The sequence below is a fragment of the Delphinapterus leucas genome, chromosome 1, assembly GCF_059928025.1.
Source record: "Delphinapterus leucas isolate spDelLeu-1000000601 "Yukka" chromosome 1, BTC_Dleu_Yukka2, whole genome shotgun sequence".
Taxonomy (NCBI): domain Eukaryota; kingdom Metazoa; phylum Chordata; class Mammalia; order Artiodactyla; family Monodontidae; genus Delphinapterus; species Delphinapterus leucas.
Window position 1 is genome coordinate 121,664,965 of NC_143129.1, and position 17,545 is coordinate 121,682,509.

Sequence of the window (17,545 nt, forward strand, 5' to 3'; positions counted from 1 at the left end):
ACTACAAAATTCTTTCCATAAATAATCTTAGATTTTTATTGTGTACTTAATTGAATGGCATTATGGCAAGTTGATAGTTGAGTGACCTTCGAAATATGGCATCAAACATATTAGTGCGCTTTTCCACTAATCATTACAAATTGTACCAGAGTACTTCATAAGCAGTGTTGCCTTTTTGTTATTTAGATACTTTTCAAGTGTCATGATTACCATCATTAACATCAATAATTTTTCACAATTTGGACCTTCAGCAGCCAAGCAGTTCATAATCATGTTTTTAATGATTTCTTTTAAAAATACCTCTTCCATTATCCAATGCAATTGTTTTTCCCTCTGCTGTTTAGCCAATAGTCAGCTGAAGGGCAGAAAATATTTTCTGTTGAAAATAAAAATATTTCAAGAGCTTTGGCCCTGAAATTTCTTTTCACACAGAACACAGTTTGTAATGGGAATTTTTTTTCTTTTCAAGTTCTTCTTAAATTCCCTTCTTATTTGAAGAATGGTACATATACACTTGTGTTAATATTCACAATCTGAGGTTTATAATATCCTCTTAAAACTGTTCAAACAGTGGTTTTCATCTTTTTCACATTTTATTAATCCACTGACAAATTTGGGACACTTTTTTCAGTAAATATATTTAATATGATTTTTGGAATCAAAACATTGTGTTTTCAACTGCTGACTCGACTAGGTTATATTTTGGGTTTGAAGAATCTTGTTGGCTTTTTTCATCTCTAAGGAGCTTCCCCATCTTTCCTTATCTTTCTCTAAGATTGTTAGTAGGTCTCTAAGAAATCACTGGACAGAATTTTTGTTACAGAAGATGCCTGCTTCTTGAGGAGTGAAAATTGTTGTTTTTTGGCATCATTTACGTCATCTTCATCATCTTCATAAAATCTGGCTCCCTCCAAGGCACGCCAAATAAATGTCATGATAATAACCCAAGCTTACTCAATGTATTCTGTTCCAAGAGCTAGTTTTGAACAAGTTATTTAGACTTTGGATTACGTGGTCCCACAGAAACAAGTTTTAATAGTAGTGAATTTATTTCACTTAATTATCTTTTTATTGAACAAGTATTCGTTGAGCACTTTCATCATCATTATCATTATCACGATCATCATCAGGATAGTTAAGCTGTATTGTTCACTTAGTCCAAGATATTAATTAGCACAACATCTTCATCCGTTATTATTCCCATTTTATCTATAAGGAAATACAGTGTTAAGAAGGTTAAGTGAAAATCTCAAGTGACACAACAAATAAGTAGTGGAGCCAAGATTTGAGCCCAAGTCTGTCTAATTACAGTGCCTGTATTATTACTCACTCTGTTTGACCATAAGGCCTCTGCTTAACAGATACTGCTATGCCCTTGGGTTAAAATAATCAGTAAGAATTGACCTTGATTTCTAATATATCTGAGGACAGTTACAGGACTATGTTAATAATTTGATACAATGTTATAAAAGAGGTAAGTTTGAGGTGTGCAGTCAACAGCAAGGAAGTTTTCCAAGTAGAGGTGACATTTATGCTCAGAATTGAGAATAAATAGGTTTTATTAAGACGAACAAAGTGACAGAGAGAAGTCGGGCAAAAGGAATCAGCAGTAACAAAGGCCTAGAAGTTGAACGTGTGTGTTTTTTTTTTTTAAGGAGCTCCAAGTATTTCATGCTGGATATATATCACAGGTATCTTAGTTGAGGGGTCAATGGCAATTAAGTCAAGATGTCAAAGGTATGGACTTTATTCTGTTAACAAAAGAAAGCCTTTGGCAGGTATTAAGTAGCTGAGTTACATGATAGATTGTATGTATTAGAAAGATAACCCCATTAGGTAGAGTAAGAGCGGATTAGCAAGGGTCAACTCACAAAGGCCATTTACCTAACCTGTAAAACCAATAGTACAGTTCATTATACTTTATGCTCCATCTACCCAATGTACTTTAATCTTCATATCAAGCAGTTGAAATAAAAACTACAGATGCTGTCTTTTACTTACAAACAGTATTATTACTGGTTATAACTAGCTTCTGTTGAACTCCACACTATAGCCTTTTGCATATGAGAGAAGCAAGACTCTGAAAGCTTAAGTGAGTTCCCCAGTGTCCCAGGCTAAAGTGATAAAGTTAGGACTCAAACCCTGGAATCTCAGCCTTCTCTAAATTACCAAAAATGTCAGCGTATTACCAGTCACCTGACATAATTAGTTTAGTACAGATTTTTAAACCAAATTGGTGGAACAGTATCATTTTAATAGGAATGTATTTATTACCACTTTATTGAGGTATTAATGGGAATTTATTACATACTTATCTTTATGCTGACATGTAAGTGTATTTTAAGATAGGAGGTGAAAAAGTGTGGAGAAATTTGGGGGTACGTTTAAAGGCTTTTGAAATTGTTGATGATGTTTAACTATAAAATGTAGGTTATTTTAGTTCTTTAAACATATATTACTATTGCCGTTCCTTATGGCTCTCAGTACATTTTTGACTACCTTCTAGTGCACAGTAGTTACAAATATAGGAAGTTAAAGATCCCTCCTCCCCCAGGTAATTATGAAAGTGTTAAAAAAGGGAAGGAAGGTTAGAAGGGCTGAAAGAATCTTTGGCTACACCCAAAACACTATATTGCTTGAGTTGGAATAAACTGAGCTGTGAGAAGCAAGAAGCAGGAACCAGTGGAAGGATGCAGTGCGTTGCATGTTTGGGTGTAAGGATGGGGGGTGGTGAGAAAATAGTCTCCCTACTCTCATATCAGCTGATTAAGTGGGGCTGTTTTTTGGGAAGTTTCATGGAATAAGAATGGGTAGGAGGAAAACAACTGCCCCAGGTAAGGAGAGGAATGGTCAGGAAGGATGTAATTGACTACCAGTACGCATGTATAAAAATCTTTTCAGAGCTTGAGACATGCCTATTATGCCTATTATGAACAACATCACAAGCACTTTACAGAAAATAATGAAGTCTTGGTGCCTGACTCAGGGAGACATACTGTATGATTAAAAAGTAGTTTTTCATTATTATCTAATAACCATACGTATGCTTGTAAAATTCAACTGGAAGGATATCATAATAAACTAGAGAGCAGTATGAGGCTGGTAAAGGTAAAGAGAACAGTGTCACAGTAGCTATCTAAAGAGCAGAATGTGAGAGAAATATTAATTAAAATAGTCCACTAGCATGAATCTGCCCAGGATAAAATAGAAGTGTTGAGGACATGTGATTGCTTCCATAACAATTTTTTCTTTAGTAATAAAGAGGATGCTCATCAAAATGGGCAAACCAATAGTCATCAGAACAGATGCAAAGCATACAAAATGTGTATGTCATGAATATACACATCGTTAACACAATTAGATATACTATCTAAACTATGTCCTACAAGTAATAACTGTAGCTGTAAATATTTAACAAAATGATAATATCCGTAATAGAAATGTGAACAGAAAAATAACTCTTACGTACTCTTCTTTGCATCACATCTCAATGATATTTCACATTTAATAATGATATATACATATAGTCAAAGCTATATAACATACATATACCTTTTCACTTTTATGAGGTATAGTCACATTCTGTATGTGAATGATTTTTCAGAACAAACGTGCCAGAATAACAAACTAATTGGTATCACCCATTTCTCACTCAAGTAAATATCATTGTCTAAGATGGTTTAATTATGAAAATGATGCTACCAGTGCTTAAAATTTTATTAGAACTCTTACTTTATAATTTATATGTGTAATATATTAAATTTAAATAAATTATTTAAGTATATATATATATTTTTCCTGTCCTCAATGACAATGAGATTTTGAGAGTGGATTTAATCTTCAGAAACAGCTAAGAGAAACTTTTAACCAAATCTGATGGGTGAAGTGGAAGATTAATTGCCAAAATGGTTTTAAGAAAATGGTGTGTGGTTATAAAGTAATATGAGATGAAATATTTTTCATGAGTAGCATGGAACAAAGATAGTTTTTTAAGTTTTGAAATGTTTTGATATTGCATATAATAGTGAGATCACTAGAATACATGTACTGACTTTCAAGTTGTTAATTCTCATTGGGATGCTTAAGTTCTGTTATTTGCTTAAAGATAGTTGTATTATTTTCACGCATTCATTTCATAAGCATTATCTGTTCTTTATGAATCCAATTCCAAAGGGCATTGTTAATATCTCTAGCTCTAAAAGTAACAAAGATAAACCCAACACATGGTTGAACTAGATTCTAAGTGTATACCAGCTTACTTAGAAATATTTTCGTTAATACAAATATTTTATGAAATAAACCTTACAGTATAGGACAAAAATGTCATAAAATGTACCTGCATTTTGGCGAACATGTCAAGCATTTTCTTATATGATAAACATCATCATTACCTTTTTAAAACATCATCATTACCTTTACTTATTTCAACAATTGGAATATTCATTTTGGCCCTGTCATTTTTGAAACCTATTCTAGCTTTGAAAATTTAGAATATGGTACCCTTAATAATTTAGCATACCAACATTTTATTTCTGTTACCAAAAAAGACGGTCCATCAGCTTAGTTCTGTCATGATCTGGCAAATTAAATAGTCTGGTTACCAAAGTTAGTCTATTTATTGAGTGAGACAGTTGGAACAAAAACAAGGAAAGTTAAAGTTTATAATCATCTATAAATTGTACTGATATTTAACTTCTGTGGAGTTACATACCCAGAAGATAGAGTGCATCAAAACTGCCTGGATCAGGTCCCTCTAGAAAAGCGATTTTTCACAGCAGCTTCTAAATCTTTTTTGTCTTAAGGCTGCAAATGAGTATCTTTTGAATATTTGTTTTCATTTCTCATCTGGCATCATCAGCTCTCCTAGTAGTTCATCTACAACTTTTCTTATCCTTTTACATTTATTACATTTTGTGGTATTGAAACTTAGGAGTACAGAATTGAGTAGCAGCCAGGGCTAGCATTTTCTTTAATTTTTCCCTTTCTCTCTCACTTTTTCTCTCTGTCTCCCTCTCTATGTCTTTTTCTCTTTTCTTCTTGTTCCAGTCCATAGAAGGAGGTGTCTTCTGGTTTTTAAGGAATATTTAAGGAATATTTGAAGATTTAGAAATCTATGTCTCAATAATATTACATCCACATCTTCCTTCATATGTAATATGTTACTAAAAACCCTTGAGGAAGCAAAATTTCTTTTGTAAAACAAGTGTATTTTTACATACTCCAGAGGAATTTCCTAGGAAAATGAATACTAATACAAACTTGAAAAAGTATGAACTCTAACATGCTTCTAGATAGCTGTGTATCAAATTTTTTTAAAGTGAGATGCATATTTCCTTGGGCCTTCTTGTACTGAATGGAAACTGTAACCTGTTTAAAAACAGATAGTCTAAATTAACCCAAGGCTTACATTCCAGGATGCATGATTTCTGTGAACTTCATCCAAATAAATAAAATACCTTTGCCAATTTCAGAAATTCTTTTCCTTGTAACTAGAAATATGACCTCTTTCGTCTGTTGACAAGAAGGGTTACACAATAGAGAGAACAAACTCAAGCACAATAATTAAGTAGAACCTCCTCAAAAAATCTCTATAAGATTACAAATTCCTTTACCATATAAAAAGAGGAAAATAAAAGAATAAACCATTATAGAAACCATCTTTAAGCTAGTATTTTATTTTTAAAAAGAAAAGGAAAAAAGAACTTGTGTCATTTGAGTTTTGCTGATCAGCTCCACAGTTTTAAAACTAAAAACTTCTCCATATCTCCTCCCTCTATTTGTATAGCTGATTCACTTTGTTATAAAGCAGAAACTAACACACCATTGTAAAGCAATTATAGTCCAATAACAATGTTAAAAAACTAAAAACTAAAAACTTCTCTTATCTAACTTGACAAGGTCATTTTCTGCAGACTAAGTTTCAGGAATCATTTTTCTAAGTCATCCTGTTTCATGTTTATTTCACTGGACAGATATGACAATGAATGAGATACAAACTAAGAAGTATCCTGAGTTCTTAAAGAAAAGTTTAATATGAATATATGGTTTTGGATTTTCACAACTAATCTATAATGAAACGTGAAAATGTTTCTTCATGTAGAAGTCTCATTTATTTTTGATTACTTTTTAATCAGTATTACCTACATGGATTCATTGCATATTTAGAATCAGAAAAGTAATATCAGATAACTAATGGCACAGAGAATTAAACAGAAATAGTAAAAATCAACACAGAACTTCTGAGTTCTAATATCAATAATCAAAAATACTTACTCAAATATCTGTGTTAAATCAATCCTAGATAAGACTTACTATCTGATTTGACATTATCAGAGTGATGGTTTTTTTTTTTCAAGTGAAGACTATCAATTTATTTTTACTGTAGGCTAAAATGTTGATTCATCATATATATCTATTTATATATATATACGTCATATAATATGTGTTGCTGATGATAAAGCATCAATAGCAATAAAATTGGATATCATTTTTCTAGCATTAGTTTTCATTTTTTGCATGCAAAGTGAACATGGCAGTTGTACCGTCTTATATTTTATGTTCAGTCATATCTGTAGGAACTGCTAGGAAATTTAAATTAAGTGAAAATTGTGCTCTAAATGTGGAATTTTCAGACATTTTAATCCTCTGTTGCTTTTCAAGAAAATATTGGCATAAAGAAGAACAAAGGAATGTGGAGATAGCACCTTTAACACCGTAAAGTGACTCAATGAGTCTCAATTTTTTCACTTTGCTTATTAAAATTCTATTATTTTGTCAATATTTTAAGATTGCTAACTTCATTTTGCAAAATTGATGATATTTCTTTTGTTGTTGGAATGTCAATTTTCTACAGTCCCAGTTTTAATAGGGCATTAGCATACTTCATAGCCAACTCCCAGTTATTTTGGAAGCAAATTAACCAGTCTTCTGATTATCCATTTTTGCATTATTTCTCTTCATCCTTACTTAGTCTCTTTAATGCTTAAATAAGGAACTTCAGATTTACAGCTTATTCACAAAAAAAGAATAATAATATTGATATTAATTTGAGTGCTTTCTCTGAGCTACCATCTATTCTAAGCACTTTACATGAATTTGTAAATTTAATCCTCATAACAACTCTGAAGTAAAAGCTAGTATCATTCTCAATTTATAGGTTAAATAATTTTCCCAGAGAAAGTACCTTCAAACAGTCTTCTCATACGATCCTCAAACTACTATGTGAATTAAGTCTGCAAATAATGAAATTGAATCTCATTAAGAAAAAAATGAATTATTTTGGTTCTACCCCTCCTACCTCAATTCTGCTTTTTTTGTGCTACATTATCAAAACAACTGATAAAAAGAAAAAAAATGTGTGGTGTGTATATTTATAATACCTTAGGAATAAGTACAGAGAGGTTAAAACTATTTACAAGTTTTAATAGCTTGATGAAAATCATAGGCCAGGAACAACTGTTTAACTCCTGCTTATCTATCTCTTTCAAGCCCAGTGAATTGAAAATAAAATCAGTGAAATCAAAGGAGGCTCATGAGAAGTCTACAAATTAAGAGTGAACTTCTCAAAATAGAATCCAGTGCTACGAATGGGGGTAGTTCAATGTACACAGAGAAGGCTTCAGTGAAGATGGTGTCTTCTCCCTATGGTGGTCATATTCTTTACCCTTCCCAGAAAGGGAGTGGAAATCTAAGTGAATGGTTGAGACATTATTTTCCTAAAGCTGTACAGATTGGTCTCCCTATTTCCCATTGGTGTTTGCTCCCAAATAAAGCCAAGAAAATACTCTCAAAGGAAACTTTGTCATCTGCCTGTCATCACTTAAGGTGCAAATTAATACCACCTTTCTGCCCACTCCCCATCTATGCTACCTGGAATAATGCCTGAAACTTGCCCCACCCACGTATGCAGCAAACCCAGAACTCTTGCACTAAAGAGGTTGTAATTGTCAGGCAAAACCTGGGTCATGGTACCTGTGATAATCAACATTGTTCTTTAGTTATAAACATAAGCGTCTTTTAAGGATAACCAGTCATTGGAAAAAAGCCAAAAATACAAACACAAAGATGAATAAATAGAACTGGCCTGAAAAAGATACTTTCTAAGGAGAGAAAGGTTGAAGGAAAAACTCCAGTTGATACCCTCAAAGAGATCTCAAAAATTTTGCATCCTTAACAAACAAAACAAATAGAATAGGCTTCTGTGTGTGAAAGAGCTATTATACCAGAAAAAATACTTTCTTCTTTGGTATATCCCATAACCTTTGTGCTACTCAATTCCTTGTACCTCCTTTATCCTTTTATTCATCTCCTTTTGTAGAAATCCATCAAGACAATAAACTGGTAAAATTGTCAGTAATGCAAGCAATTCTTAAAAATCACCAGAAGATTGAGACTAAAGTCTCTATTCCTGCGTTTTCTCTCCTATGAAAATGATCACACACCGAACAGGGAAACTACAAATTTCAAATTTTCTTACACATCAGTAGAAGATACCCCTGGACTGCATAAGTCAGGATATTCTTAAGTTCATCAGCTGAGCACAATCCCCCTTTTTATAATAACCCAATTTCACCCCCTTGTGATCTTTTCCATTATCTCTGCCTACAGCTCTCCCAAATTCCTCCCCTAGTTTATCTCAAAGGTAAAACAGGGTAGTCAATGTGTCTTTTGACCCTAATTCCATGATTTGCTGGTAGTTTTTCACTTTATAATGTCATTAATATGGGGATAGAGCCCATACTTGGTACCCAGGAATAGTGCATTGTTGTTGAAGAACCTCTGCTCCATTTGATTGAACTCAAACTTTGTTTTTGACTTACTTATAAATTCTGTCGTTATAATATTGTAATTATCTGCAATTTCCAACCTATGTTGTTTGTTTTCCCTGAGTAATTTCCTGAATTCACTGGCTAATACTCTTGAGAGTTTATACAAAAAGATCTATTTTTCTCCTCCAATAAAATATATTTATCTTCTGATCTATGTTACTCCCAAATTGAGGCAATAACGTGCAATAAAGCAGCAGAAAAATAATACCCAGAGATTGCAGAACTAAAAGGCAAAGATGGAAAATACGAGAGCAACATGGAGAACCTAATATTCATCTAATAGAAGTCTTATTAAAGTAGGATCAGACAAGATTTAGCAAAGGAAATAACAAAAGATATAAGACAATTTCCCAGAGCTTAAGAAACACCTGAGTCTTCAGTTAAAAGAACCCTCTAATATTCAACTGTCTTTTGCATAATATGTTTGTGCCTTGCTTCTCAGCTTATGTTTAAGGAATACCTATTGATATCTTGCAATAAAAGAAGAGTATAGTTTACTTCATAACCTGTCATTTTTATTTATACATTCAAAATGTTTATTACCTTTGTGTACCTAAATAATAGAATATATAGACTTCTTCATTCCTGTAGCATAGGTGAAAATCTTCTAAAATCATGGGGACAGAGTGAGAAAAAGTGCTTTTCAAGATGACAGTTGAGTGACTCTTACCATCAGGAGAGTGAATAGATGCCAAGCAGCCAAAAATCAACAATGACCACTACAAGAAGAGTTTCTATCAATCCTCTGGGCCTCCATGTCTACATTCATCTACTTTCATTTAACCCTTTTCTGAGACTAATTCTAGTTTAAGAAAGGAGGGGTATATTTTAGAAATACTGTGATATTACCCCATCATCTAAAAAAATAAAATAATTACTACACCAAAGTCTTATCTTCCAGGTGCCCATTATTGGATTCCTTTCTTATATCCTTGTATCTCAATAACTGGGAGCTAGCCCTGTAATTTGAACCCTCATAGTATGCCATGCCCGAGTAACTAAATTATCTGATAATAAATTCTCATATGACTGTGATGAGGTCTCCAAGCTTGTTATGTATATTCTAGTCCTGTTCAACTGGGACTGTTATGGTAATGGTTATTAATGCCTCTCTCAGCTTTAAAATTCTTTGATTCTGTTATTGTGAGACTTTTATTTGGACTGTAGTCAATATACAGTTCATCTACTTTTTGGGTAACTAATAGATTTTCGGCTCAATTTAAAACATGAAAATGAAACAGATATGGATTTTGGTCTCTTGCCTCTAAACTCAGTGCACTTTCCACTCTACTACCCTTCTTTTTACTGCGATCTCTGGAGCTGGCATGACCAATGCAGGTGAGGCTTTCATCTACTGCTTGTGCTACCTTCTCCCTATTCATGGCCATAACACCATCATGATATTCTTTTCTGCTGAACCAGGATGTGACCTCAAAGTTCTTTTCCAGGCAGATGTTACACATCAGTAGAGGCAGGCACATAAATAAAACTTATTTTCCATTATTTCCATTATTGTTTTCTCTGGTGATTTCCTCCTTTGAAAGGAACTTCTGGACGAATCTTCAGTGAACCCCCTGTATTAGAGTGCTAAAAAGTAAGGTATTACATAGAATATGATCAGCAGGAGAAGTGCTATATCAGAGTCACCTGAATCATAAAAAAAGAAACAAGAAGGCTATAAACCTTGATTTTTATATTTGCTCCCCTCTGGGAAAGGTTTAGTCACTGTTGTATGCAGTTGAGAGAACCCCTTTTGAATAAAATGATACACATATTCGTTATGTGGGGAGGAGGGTTATGATTCATGTGATTTTATAAGTACCATTTAATGAACAATCTGGAACAAAATGCTACAAAATAGAACTTGTCCTTGTGTTGCAATTTCAAAAGAACATTGATGATTGTTTATTTTTAACTGTGATGAGCCAGGGATGTTGAGAGTGGACTTGATCAGAGGGGCAGTCTTCTCAGCTGGAAACCTGTAGCTAAATTTCTCCATTCTGAGGATTTCATATAGTTCCAGGCATCAAAATACTTTGTGTCAGACAATAAATGGGACGGGATAATCAGCTGTGTGTGTGCTCAGGAAATAAATCAGGCACTTTCAATGTTGGAAAAATTATAAACTGAGATTCATTGTCTAAAACTCAGTACACATGTCACTTTCTTTGCAAGGCCTTTCTTATTTCTATATTTTAAGAATAATTGTTTGCTTTTTCATCTTCTCATAATTCATTTTTTTACTTTTGCATCAATTCATGATATTGGAATAAGTGTTGATGGAGTTTGCCTGCTTTTTTTTTTTAACATCCTTATTGGAGTATAATTGCTTTACAATGTTGTGTTAGTTTCCTCTATATAACAAAGTGAATCAGCTATATGCATACGTCTATCCTCATATCCCTTCCTTCTTGTGCCTCCCTCTCACCCTCCTTATCCCACCCCTCTAGGTGGTCGCAAAGCACTGAGCTGATCTCCCTGTGCTATGCAGCTGCTTCCCACTAGCTATCGATTTTACATTTGGTAGTGTATATATGTCCATGACACTCTCTCACTTCATCCCAGCTTGCCCTTCCCCCTCCCCGTGTCCTCAAGGACAGGAATAAAGACACAGACATAGAGAATGCCTGTTTTTTAATAGTGCCTGGGGAATCCCAACAGTGACTGCTGTTTGAGGAGAGTAACTAATTCTTATTCTTGAGTGGATCCTTGGAAACTACCAAAATTCCTTGGATCCAATCTGTAAAATACTATGGATTGTTTTTGAGTGGTTACTCTGATTGGTTGGTGCCCCATTCTTATTGTTCCTTGCCTATGCTGAATTTATTAAGACACTGTGGGTGGTATTCCTGCTTGCATGAATCAGCACTTAGATTTGCTTGAATTCTATACATTGTAAGAGACCCATATAGCAAGACTACATTAGGTATAATCCCATCCCAAATATTTTGCTGTAAATAAAGACTATCCATTATAGCCAGATAGAAAATGTGCATGAATGATCAGTTTGCTTAATAAACTTCACATTGGTTTTCTCCAAACTGTCTTTCCCTATTTCATTTTGAGTGATCAACTGTGCAAGACTGAATTTCCATTAACTTATCTATTGCTCTTTTGAACATTTTCCTGAATTAGGAAGCAGTATGTCCTAAAGCAGGGACATTTGCAATTTTGGCACTAATACCTTGTGATGACCTCCTGTTTTTGAAGCACCCTGGCCCTAATCTTCAGAGTCCCAGGAGTCACATTGACTACGGTATTTTTTTTCTGCATCTGATGTGTCACATATGCTGTTTTCATAGAAATCCTAGTAATTGTGAAATTATTAGCACTTAGAAAAATGATATTTTCATTTCTAAGCATATTAGTACTTTGTTCTTTCTTTAATTTCAAAACAGAATTTTATTCTGTGTTGTTGAAAATATCTGTCTCACATTATCACTCTTTCCCATGAACTAATCTTTTTAAATACAACATTACATGAAGCTGTATTTATTCTTCAGGTGAAGTTTTATCTGTTTTTGCATTAGTATGTACAAAGTGAAGGACAAATTTTATTTTGTTTTTTATCAAACTCTAAATTTGATTAAATAGAATAAATTATCACATGAATGAATTGGGAAGAAAAAAATATTCTTAATCTCTGTAACTTTAAATTACTTCATTAGAATTTTAATACTTCCAATATATAAAGATTATGAAGAAAATATTGTCTTCATCTACAAAAATGTTGTGTTTAATTTTAAAAAATGTGTTGTAACCCTTCCTAAGAGTTATTCACTTCCTTGATTTAGGAAACATTCTTTTCATGCTCTCTAGCAGTGCTGAAATCAACTAAAAGAGTATATGTTTAGGAGGATGTGGGAAAAATGTTTTGAAAAACTCTAATGTATTATCTCAGATAATTTCTTCTTCTTGTCTTCTTGAGATATGATTTTATATCCCATATTTTACCAACCATCAAACTGGTGCCAAGAATCTGAATTTATAATAAATCAATTTTTTAATTTGTTGGTCAGCTGTATGAGATAATACCACTATGTAGTGTACATTATACAGCATCTGTATAAATGTATCAAGCATTTTGAATGTTAAAAAACAGAACAAATCATATTTGTCTGCCTTGAAAGTTGTGATTTTCTGGATATTAAAAAATTAAGGCAGTATTACTGATACATTTCAGCTGCTTTAACTATTTTGGTCCATTGCCATTGAGGGAAAAGGTACCAGGGCTTAAATTACTGTAGTCTCATGTGTAGTTGTGGGTAGAGTGAGAATAAGGATTTTAGGAGGAAAAAACATTCTGTTTAAAGAAATTGGAATATAGAGAAAGAACTCCAGCACCTGAATAATAGACGATGGTATTTTATATTCAAGTCAAAGAGTTTTCATTAAGAATGAGATTATTTTGAGTGTCATTGGCCTGAAAAGCTCGATTCCTGCCAAGTCCCTTTAAATGGAATTTACTGCACGGTAATGGTATTTCCCGTATTAACGTGATTTTTCCCGCAATGTTATGTTCTGATAATTTATATTACCAAGAAATCTGGATTAATATACAGTATCAGAGATTCTCTTTATAACTGTTTAAAAGTTCCCAAACAAATTGCTAGAAGATAGAATGCCAGACTGTTCAAAGCCTGTACTTATTTTAAGGAGGAAATTAATACTTTGGTCCTTCATTTGCCATGGAAAAAGATAAAGACATTCTCTAGGAAGATTAGAATCCAGCCAAACATTGTAGGCTATATATAGCATACAAAGCCTTGTGCCATTTGTGAAAATGCTATCGGGGGAAAACCCAATGAGTGAGTTTCTGTACTGTATGTTTTAGGGACACAGATTTAATTTAGAGATTATGGTTTGAAAATAAAATTTACTGTAAGAGTGTTTTTAGCTGATAAGAAATTGATTTTGTGACCTTGTTACACATTAATTGAAATATCTGGCAATATGCCTTGACGAGGTTTAAGGAACCATACACACTTGGAACCATATCATTCCTTCATGTTGAACTTGCTAGTTAATCACTTTGTTACCATTACGGGGAAGGAAACTACCCTTTGTGTGGGGTCTGAATAATCTTCTATGGCGTAACAAGTGGTTTTTATGTAATTGACATTATATTTAGTTGTTTCACTGTATTGAAGGTGGAGTCATTTAAGAGTGTTATCCTTATAGATTAACATGGTATTTTGTATTTTCTAATACTTTAAAGGTTATATTTATAAAATCAAAAATAAGAAAGTGTGTGCACATGAGCACAGACATAAAAATTATTTGTTATTTAAATTATTCAGTGAATTTTAGAATGTAGTTTTTAAGAACTTACAGTAGAATGAAGGTAGTCAGGTTATCAGTGTTCTACATGTCTTACATGCTAGCTTATTTAACAGGTGTTAACTCAGGATATATTTACAAAGGAAAAAATGAATTGCAGAGGAGAGTTCAAACAAATTGTGAAATTTGTAAAGTCTTACCAAAGAACACCAAAATATATATTTTTTTTCCTTGAGATTCTTTGGGTTGACTCACCAGGTCAGTTATATATGCAATAATTATGCAGAAAAGTGGGCATCTCCACTTTATTTCTCTTTTGTGGATATAACCTCAGAACTAAAATTTGGGTCATGTTTCTTTAGTGATATCATGCTGTTAGCCCTCTGCAGATCAAGAACACATACTGAGTCTTAAAGAATTTGTTATTAAAAATGTCACTGGAGTCATGTTTAACATTTAAGTGGGAAGAAATGTGCTGTTTTTTGTACATTTTTGATAATTAAAGTTGACTTGTGCAGACAACTAAATCAATTTTGACGAGACTGAACAGAAGTTGAGGTGGTCCTAACACTTGCTTGATAGCTTTGTATTTGTGGAAAAATTTTTATATTTTGAAGTAAGAGAGTTCTATATCCTTTGTGTCAGAAAGGTTCTTATGCTAGGTTTCCTGGTGCCATATGGAGGATCTGTTCTGAAGATAATTTCTGGACCTTTATAAACACAGAAACCTATTGAGAATACTAAAAAAAGTACAACAAATCTCTGTTGTATATGCAATGCAGGAAAGCAAGCAGACGCCTGATTATAGTGTTGTGTTTGTTCAACGAATATTATGTTCCCTGCAGCAGTTTCATAATGGAATACTATGTGGAGAAGACTGTTTTTTAAAATATGTTTTGGACTTTGAATTTCAGTTTATTAGTAGACAAATATGTCAGAAAATTTTCAATAGAGGCAGTAATTGTTGTTTTATAGTCAATGATCTCTTTATACTTATCCTTTTAAACGATCAGATGGTTGCTTTAAGAATAAAGAAGTATGAAGTTAATATGAATTTAAGCAAGGTTTTAGATTATAACCCATAATACACTTTATTGTGTTTAGAAAAGAAAACTTAAGTCTTATTGATTACTGGAGATACAGTTTTCAAAAAAAGATTCCAGCGATTCATAAATTATGATCCAAGGACTTACTACTACTAATGCCTTAATATTTGCAGATCAATTCCTTTATTAATTGAAAAGAAATTGTCCTTACAACAATACTAAAATCGAATGACACACTTACAAATATGACACACTTAGAGAATAGAATTTAAAGCAAAATTTTGACATACGGTTAAGTATTCAAATCTGGAATACCAAGTACAAATAATAAATATAAGAGGGGAAAAAATGGCTGTAGTTTATTTCAAAGTAGATTTCAGCAGATGAAGCATTATAATGGAGACCTGCTTTGAAAATCTGTACCTCAACTTTTTAGATTCAGACACTATTGACAATTTGAACCAAGATCGATCCAAAGAAGCAGAGCTATAGAAGAAGCAGAGCTTCTGAGGAAGGCATCCCTGGGATCGAATCCTGGTTCCATCATTTGCTAGCTGTCATATTTGGACCGGTTGCTATGTCTTTGGTATATAAATAGTCTTATCAACTTCAAAATATTTTTGAGGATAAAAGAAGATAATAAAAATATAGCATTTAGTTATGATACTGGCCATATAGAAAGGCCTCAGTAAGTGAACTGTTATTAATGTAAATCTGTCAGTCACTTTCTGCCACATTGTTTTGGATAGGTTCATTCTTTTTCTACTTTCCCAAACTATCCAGAAAATCAGATGAAAATCATCTAGGCAGTTATGTTATAACAAGGTGCTCTTCTGCTTTTCCTAAATTCCACGAACAGCAACACATATGAGCACTTAACCATATACCTAGAATAAGGGTATATTAGTCCCTACTCGCTAATAGTTTATTAATCCTCAACTTACATTTTAGGCTTTCTGTGTCTGAAGGGAAAAAAAAATTAATCATTTACTTATTAGTAAGCTTTCTTTTTTTTAATACATCTTTATTGGAGTATAATTGCTTCACAATGTGGTGTTAGTTTCTGCCGAACAGCAAAGTGAATCAGCTGTATGCATACACATATCCCCATATACCTTCCCTTTTGAGCCTCTCTCTCACACTCCCTATTCCATGCCTCTAGGTGGTCACAAAGCACCGAGCTGATCTCCCTGTGCTATGCAGCAGCTTCCACCAGCTATCCATTTTACATTTGTTAGTGTATGTATGTCAGTACTACTCTCTCACTTACGTCCCAGCCTCCCCTTCCCCACTGTGCCCTCAAGTCCATTCTCAATGTCTCCATCTTTATTTCTGCCCTACCACTAGATTCATCACTACCATTTTTCTACATTCCATATATATGCATTAGAATACGGTATTTGTTTTTCTCTTTCTGACTTACTTTACTCTGTATAACAGACTCTAGGTCTATCCACCTCATTACAAATAACTCAATTTCGTTCCTTTTTATGGCTGAGTAATATTCCATTGTATGTATGTGCCACATTTTCTTTATCCATTCTGTCGATGGACATTTAGGTTATTTCCATATCCTAGCTATTGTAAATAGTGCTGCAATGAACATTGTGTTACATGTATCTTTTTGAATTATGGTTTTCTCAGGTATATGCCCAGTAGTGGGATTGCTGGGTCATACATAGGGTAATTCTATTTTTAGTTTTTTAAGTAATCTCCAAATAGTTCTCCATAGTGACTGTATCAAGTTACATTCCCACCAACAGTGCATAAGGGTTCCCTTTTCTCCACACCTTCTCCAGCATTTATCCTTTCTAGGTTTTTTGATGATGGCCATTCTGACTGGTGGGAGGTAGTACCTCATTGTGGTTTTGATTTGCATTTCTCTAATGATTAGAGATGTTGAACATCTTTTCATGTGTTTGTTGGCCATCTGTATGTCTTCTTTGGAGAAATGTCTGTTTAGGTCTTCTGCCCATTTCTGGATTAGGTTGTTTTTTTCTTTTGATATTGAGCTTCATGAACTGCTTGTATATTTTGGAAATTAATCCGTTGTCAGTTGCTTCATTTGCAAATATTTTCTCCCATACTGATGGTTGTCTTTTTGTCTTCTTTATGGTTTCCTTTGCTGTGCAAAAGCTTTGAAGTTTCACTGGGTCCCATTTGTTTAGTTTTGTTTTTATTTCCATTACTCTAGAAGGTGGGTCAAAAAGGATCTTGCTGTGATTTATGTCATAGAGTGTTCTGCCTATGTTTTCCTCTAAGAGTTTTATACTGTCTGTCCTTACATTTAGGTCTTTAATACAGTTTGAGTTTATTTTTGTGTATGGTGTTAGGAAGTGTTCTGATTTCATCCTTTTAATGTAGCTGTCCAGTTTTCCCAGCACCACTTAT

General features: G+C 33.4%; 1 protein-coding gene across 2 annotated transcripts in view; it reads left to right on the top strand.

Annotated features, from left to right (window-relative positions):
- The window catches only part of ADGRL4 (adhesion G protein-coupled receptor L4), a 121,864-nt gene that overhangs the window by 3,063 nt on the left and 101,256 nt on the right, over positions 1 to 17,545 (top strand). The window lies entirely within an intron of this gene.